This window comes from Dendropsophus ebraccatus, chromosome 14, assembly GCF_027789765.1.
Source record: "Dendropsophus ebraccatus isolate aDenEbr1 chromosome 14, aDenEbr1.pat, whole genome shotgun sequence".
Classification (NCBI taxonomy): domain Eukaryota; kingdom Metazoa; phylum Chordata; class Amphibia; order Anura; family Hylidae; genus Dendropsophus; species Dendropsophus ebraccatus.
In genome coordinates, this window is record NC_091467.1 from 16,832,511 (window position 1) to 16,840,320 (window position 7,810).

Consider the following 7,810-nt stretch of genomic DNA (forward strand, 5'->3'; position numbering starts at 1 on the left):
GGGGGGATCTGTCATTTGCAACTTTGTCACCCCATACTTGCTTCATGTATCATGAATTTATGGGGGGGAATTTATCATCTTTTTCAGAAGTATAAAAACCTATGACAAACCCTGCCCCCATTTTAGGCCAAAAACTATGTTCACACAACATTTTTTGAGGCTGTATTTTTGGGCTGCTGTCTTTTTTAGGTGAAAACATGTCCGTATTTTAAAAAAATGGGGCCATGTTTATTATTTTCTGGCCATTATTCCTTATGGGGTGTGCACTGACAGACGATTTCCCATTGACTTCAATGGGGCAAAGTATTGAAAATAGGGTTGCATTTTGCCCTTATTTTTACATTGTGAGAACATAGCCTGAAAGGTCAAAGACAAAATAAAGAGGGGGTAATGAGCTGCGTCGGGTAATGAGTAGTAATTCTGTGACTATGAGTTCTTCAGACTGTTTTATATACAAAAGTGTTGCGGCTCCAGACGGGGAGACATTTCTTTTGATGTTTTTGTTTGACACAATGGTAAGCGAGTATTTGCCCTTCTAATAAGGCGCTATGTGACCTAATATTTGTACAGATAACAGACAATAGGTTGTGATTTATTTGACTTTGTAGTAAAGGTATTTAACTACTTTTTCACATTACAGACAGTAGAACAACGGATCAGAGTGATTTGACTTTTTCCTTCTGCAATTTTGTTTTCAATCATTATACTTTGCTCAACTCCATACAAATGTAACGAAAGACTGATAGAAACATATGCAATCCGGATTGACAAGAATAGATACATACTTAGGGTCCTATTACACGGAGCGAATTTTAACGATTAACAACTAACGATAAACGATAGCAAACGAGATTGTTTATCGTTAACCTGAAATCGTTCACCATATTACACAGGACGATGGTCGTTAGTTACGATCGTTATTGCGATTGTTACTATGATCGTTTATTCCTTCTGATCCCAGAAAAACAATGAACAATGCGCAATTACACTGAACGATTAGTGGAAAAATGCAGAACGAATGTGGAATTACAGTGAACAATTAGCGAATGATTAACGATAATTTTAGGTTCAGATCTAAAGGCCCTATTCCACGGAACGTGGAATAGAAGGTAACGATCAGGCGACATCGTACATGTCGGCTGATCATTGAAGTCATTTGTCTTTCAACATGTTGAAGAACAAACGACTTATATAGCAGCGATCTGCTGCCAGCGCTCCATAGAATAGGAGCAGCGGCAGAAGACCGCCGCTATATCCTATGGGCTGCCTAGACGATCAGCGATTACCCGGGCAGCTCCCCTGCAGCTCCCCCAGCCCCCGCTGTACTCACCCGCTCGCTGCTACCGCTAAAAGCGCTCATTCGCTCCTCACTGTCGGCCCGTGGAATAGGGCCTTAAATCAATGATCAACGACATACGAACGATTTTTCGATCGTTGCCTGCAACTACATAGAACGATTATCGTTTAAATTCGAATGATATAACGATTTTTTTGCACGATAATCGTCCCGGGTAATAGGGCCCTTAGAAGATAGATAGCTAGATAGATAGATAGATAGATAGATAGATAGATAGGAGATAGATAGATAGATAGGAGATAGATAGATAGATAGATAGATAGATGATAGATAGATAGATAGATAGATAGATAGATAGATAGATAGATAATAGATAGATAGATAGGAGATAGATAGATAGATAGATAGATAGATAGATAGATAGATAGGAGATAGATAGATAGACAGATAGATAATAGATAGATAGATAGATAGATAGGAGATAGATAGATAATAGATAGATAATAGATAGATAGATAATAAATAAATAGATAGATAGATAATATATATATAGATAGATAGATAATAAATAAATAGATAGATAGATAATATATAGATAGATAGATAATAGATAGATAGATAGATAGATAGATAGATAGATAGATAGATAATAGATAGATAGATAATAAATAAATAGATAGATAGATAATATATAGATCAATCATGTCAAACTCTGGCCAGCGGGCCAGATTTGGCCCATGGTGTCATTATTTTTGGCCCGCCAGGCAATTAGGGGTTTGAATTACATTTGGCCCTCTATCACATTAGTTTATAATATGGGTCGTCCGGACAGCCGCTCGGACCGCCCATATTATAATTTTGTAGGCTACAGGAGTATGTTAGCAGTGTCCCAACGCCTGCAGTGCCGTCAGGATGGGGTAAGTGTGGGGAGCTGTATCCAGGGGTAGGGTGGGTTCGGGGGGCCGTCCACAGGTGACAGGTTCCCTTTAACAACTGTTCTAGGGGATGGCTATTTAAGAGTCTATTGGGGAGAGCTGGCTACTATATAAGAGTCTCATATAGTAGCCAGCCCTCCCCCATAGTCTCATATACTGTAGTAGCCAGCCCTCCCCAATAGTCTCTTATATAGTAGCCACGTTAACCCACAAAGAGACAAGGAGCTAGACAAACGTTAAAGAGTGCACTCCACCATATAATAAATATATAAAGATATATGTACAGAAAAATATATATATAATTTTTATTAGTTAATTATACTCACAAAAAACACTCACAAAAAACACTACACAATACACTTAAAAACATTTAAAAATTCCTATCAGGAACGTGCAAATCTACGGTCTACGCACACTAATGATGAAGGGTATCAGACCTACGGGGAGTAGCAAACAAATAATATTGTCAACATGACCCAAATAGAATATATGGAATGTACACAAGTAAGGGAATAAGGTCCCTAGGCACTCAATGTAAGAGACCAATGTAGCCTGTAGAAACAGAATTAAACAAAGAAAACACTAGATCAGATGAAGAATAAAGTCAAAAACATCATCATAACAATAATAATATAAATCCAAAATATCGGCAAAGCAAAGAACCAGAATGCCAAACCATAAAAGATATGTAGATGTATAAGGCAAAAAATATATATATCACCCAGACATTGAGTGGCACCCCCGCATTTTCACACAGTAATTGGTTGAGCCACCTGTCTTCTTTTGTGTTCTTATATAGTAGCCAGCGCTCCCCCATAGTCTCATATAGTAGCCAGCCCTCCCCCATAGTCTCATATAGTAGCCAGCCCTCCCCCATAGTCTCATATAGTAGCCAGCCCTCCCCAATAGGCTCATATAGTAGCCAGCCCTCCCCAATAGTCTCTCATATAGTAGCCAGCCCTCCCCCATAGTCTCTTATATAGTAGCCAGCCCTCCCCCATAGTCTCATATAGTAGCCAGCCTTCCCCAATAGTCTTATATAATAGCCAGCCCTTTCCCATAGTCTCATGTAGTATCAGCCCCCCCAATAGTCTCATATAGTAGCCAGCCCTCCCCCATAGTCTCATATAGTAGCCAGCCCTCCCCAATAGTCTCATATAGTAGCCAGCCCTCCCTAATAGTCTTATATAATAGCCATCCCTCCCCCATAGTCTCATATAGTAGCCAGCCCTCCCTAATAGTCTTATATAATAGCCAGCCCTCCCCCATAGTCTCATGTAGTAGCCAGTCCTCCCCAATAGTCTCATATAGTAGCCAGCCCTCCCCAATAGTCTCATATAGTAGCCAGCCCTCCCTAATAGTCTTATATAATAGCCAGCCCTCCCCCATAGTCTCATGTAGTAGCCAGCCCTCCCCAATAGTCTCATATAGTAGCCAGCCCTCCCTAATAGTCTTATATAATAGCCAGCCCTCCCCCATAGTCTCTTATATAGTAGCCAGCCCTCCCCCATAGTCTTATATAGTAGCCAGCCCTCCCCAATAATCTCACATAGTAGCCAGCCCTCCCTAATAGTCTCATATAATAGCCAGTCCTCCCCAATAGTCTCATATAGTAGCCAGCCCTCCCCTATAGTCTCATATAGTAGCCAGCCCTTCCCAATATTCTCATATAGTAGCCAGCCCTCCCCTATAGTCTCATGTAGTAGTCAGCCCTCCAACCCCATAGTCTCTTATATAGTAGCCAGCCCTCCCCCATAGTCTCATATAGTAGCCAGTCCTCCCCGATAGTCTATTGGGGAGGGCTAGCTACTATATAAGAGACTATGGGGGAGGGCTGGCTACTATATGAGACTATTAGGGAGGGCTGGCTACTACATGAGACTATGGGGGAGGGCTGGCTACTATATAAGAGACTATGGGGAGGGCTGGCTACTATATAAGAGACTATGGGGAGGGCTGGCTACTATATAAGACTATTAGGGAGGGCTGGCTACTATATGAGACTATTGGGGAGGGCTGGCTACTATATAAGAGACTATTGAGGAGGGCTGGCTACTATATAAGAGACTATGGGGGGAGGGCTGGCTACTATATGATACTATTGGGGAGGGCTGGCTACTATATGAGACTATTGGGGAGGGCTGATACTACATGAGACTATGGGAGAGGGCTGGCTATTATATAAGACTATTAGGGAGGGCTGGCTACTATAAGAGACTATGGGAGAGGGCTGGCTATTATATAAGACTATGGGGGAGGGCTGGCTACTATAAGAGACTATGGGAGAGGGCTGGCTACTATATAAGACTATGGGGGAGGGCTGGCTACTATAAGAGACTATGGGAGAGGGCTGGCTACTATATGAGCCTATTGGGGAGGGCTGGCTACTATATGAGACTATGGGGGAGGGCTGGCTACTATATGAGACTATGGGGGAGGGCTGGCTATTATATAAGACTATTAGGGAGGGCTGGCTACTATATGGGACACTTGGGGGTCTGGCTACTATTTGGGCACTATTGGGAGGGCTGGCTAATATATGGGTCAATTTTGGTTGGGTTGGCTACTACATAGGACAATGTTGGGGAGGGGGGTTGGCTATTACGTGGGTTGGGGTTTAATCATATCATATCAAGGTTGGCCCGCGACTTTGTCCAATTTTTTTATTTTGGCCCACTGTGTATTTGAGTTTAACACCCCTGATATAGATGATAGATAGATAGATAGATAGATAGATAGATAGATAGATAGATAGATAGATAGGAGATAGATAGATAGATAGATAGATAGATAGATAGATAGGAGATAGATAGATAGATAGATAGATAGATAGATAGATAGATAGATAGGAGATAGATAGATAGGAGATAGATAGATAGATAGGAGATAGATAGAAGATAAATAGATAGATAGATAGATAGATAGATAGATAGATAGATAGATAGATAGATAGGAGATAGATAGATAGATAGATAGATAGATAGATAGATAGATAGGAGATAGATAGATAGATAGATAGATAGATAGATAGATAGATAGGAGATAGATAGATAGATAGATAGATAGATAGATAGATAGATAGGAGATAGATAGATAGATAGATAGATAGATAGATAGATAGATAATAGATAGATAGATAGATAGATAGGAGATAGATTAGATAGATAGATAGATAGATAGATAGGAGATAGGAGATAGATAGATAGGAGATAGATAGATAGATAGATAGATAGATAGATAGATAGATAGATAGATAGGAGATAGATAGATAGGAGATAGATAGATAGATAGATAGATAGATAGATAGGAGATAGATAGATAGATAGATAGATAGGATATAGATAGATAGATAGATAGATAGATAGATAGATAGATAGATAGGAGATAGATAGATTTGCAATTTGATCAGGGACAATTGAATAATAATTCTACCACATTAAATCATTACTGTTCACATAGACGGACATGTCAAAACTTTTGATCAGTTGCTTGATTGGCTGATCACTGAGACCGTGACCAAGATTTTGTGATCAAAATGCCTGCATGACATTTCTACAACCTATGGCCTATGGCTGTCTCTATGTTTTTCAGGACTCCCTATGGTTGCATCCAACTTCCTCAGCCACCGGTAATCAAATGCTGAACAGAATTGAGCATGCTCTAGCTTCCCTCATCTCTAATAGTCGCCAACCTCATTCACTTAATTTACCAAAACTGTTCAATAGAAACAACTGCTATACCCATATACCCATAATAGTGCAGCCTTACTTTTATTACAGCCATTTGAGAAATAAGAGTTGGACTCTGAATCATTGATATGGACAAAAACACTGGTTTTCCTGTTAGCTTTGAAAAATAAGGACCATTGTCTGTTGTCCCTATTGTAACTCTGAACTACTAGGGGAAGGAAGTGTTGTCATAGTGACACAGGAAATTGCTGGAACTTTAAAATAAGACATTTACATTATTTTTAAGCAAATGTTTCATTTCCTTTTCATAGTTCACATAATAGGAGTTTATGTCCAGCACCACCCTTTTCTCATGGAATAGAATGCAGAGATATATTACCATGGGATTAATGCATCATTTAAAGGGGTACTCCACCGAAAAATTATTTCAGCTCAACTATTGTCCAAATTATAGAGATTTGTAATTTACTTCTATTAAGAAAATCTCCAGTCTTCCCGTACTTATCAGCTGCTGTATGTCCTGCAGGAAGTGGTGTATACTTTCCAGCCTGACACAGTGCTCTCTGCTGCCACCTCTGTCCATGTCAGGAACTGTCCAGAGCAGGAGAGGTTGTCTATGGGGATTTGCTGCAGCTCTGGACAGTTCCGGACATGGACAGAGGTGGCAGCAGGGAGCACTGTGTCAGACTGGAAAGAATACACCACTCCCTGCAGGACATACAGCAGCTGATAAGTATGGGAAGACTGGATATTTTTAAATAGAAGTAAATTAAAAATCTATGCAATTGATTTAAAAGAATTGTTTTTTTTTTCCTGGAGTTCCCTTTTAAGTAAAATGGATCTCACCAACTAGATCTATAGGTGGTTATTTAACATCAGCGGAAGAGACGGTTACATTGTGGTCAAACTGAGATTTCATACAAACCAAATCAGCAGAAAAATTATGAAAGCGGAGTATGACGAGCAGCAGCTGCTCCGCTAACTAGATAGCCATCTGCTAGACATAATTACACTGCACTGTGATAGATATAGCTGGATACAGACATGTCACAGAGGCAGAACAATCTAATGCAAGCAGAACAATCTGTTACCAATGGGTTGTGGCATGACATTTCCAAAGCTAATACATTTATATCCTATTAGGCCAGATATGAGCATCCATCTACTGCACTATTGGAAAGGGTAGAGCACTGAATTGTGTAATCCTACCAGCTTTAAATACATTTAAAGGGTAAGTTCACCTTTGACCACACTTTTTACAAGTAAGATAGATATATAGCCGACCAAATAAAATTAGGTATTATTACATGTCCCATATTTGGGAAATAACAGATCATTTGACTATTGACTAGCAAATAGTAATACAACCATTTAACTGACTTTAATGGAATTCATAGTACAACAGAGTGTAAGAAACGTAATGATAATATATCTTATCAGAGAAAAATGGCCTTTTTTTTTTGCACTTATCCGACTTCTTTGCTTCCTTCTCATCCTGACTTAAAGTGTCAATGTCGTTTTTTTTTTTTTTTTTTTTTTTTTTTTTTTCAGAAATCAATAGTCCAGGCGATTTTAATAAACTTTGTAATTGGGTTTATTAGACAAATATGCCATTAACTGCATTTAAAAAGACTTTCCCCAGGTCCCCCCCCTTCTTTCTCATTTGATGCTCATTATCAGGAAATCTTGACTCTTTAACATCAGTAGGGCCCTGTGTAACCTATGGAGAGGGGAGGGGGGAGATTAGTTGGCAGTAGAGAGCAGAGAACAAAGGATTACACAGTGGGAGCTGTGTGAAAGACGATATTCAGACGTGAGTGCTGACTTCAGAGGAGAAAGCCTGGTGATGTAGCTGTAAAATAACTCTTTATTGTCCTGTTTTGGTGTCT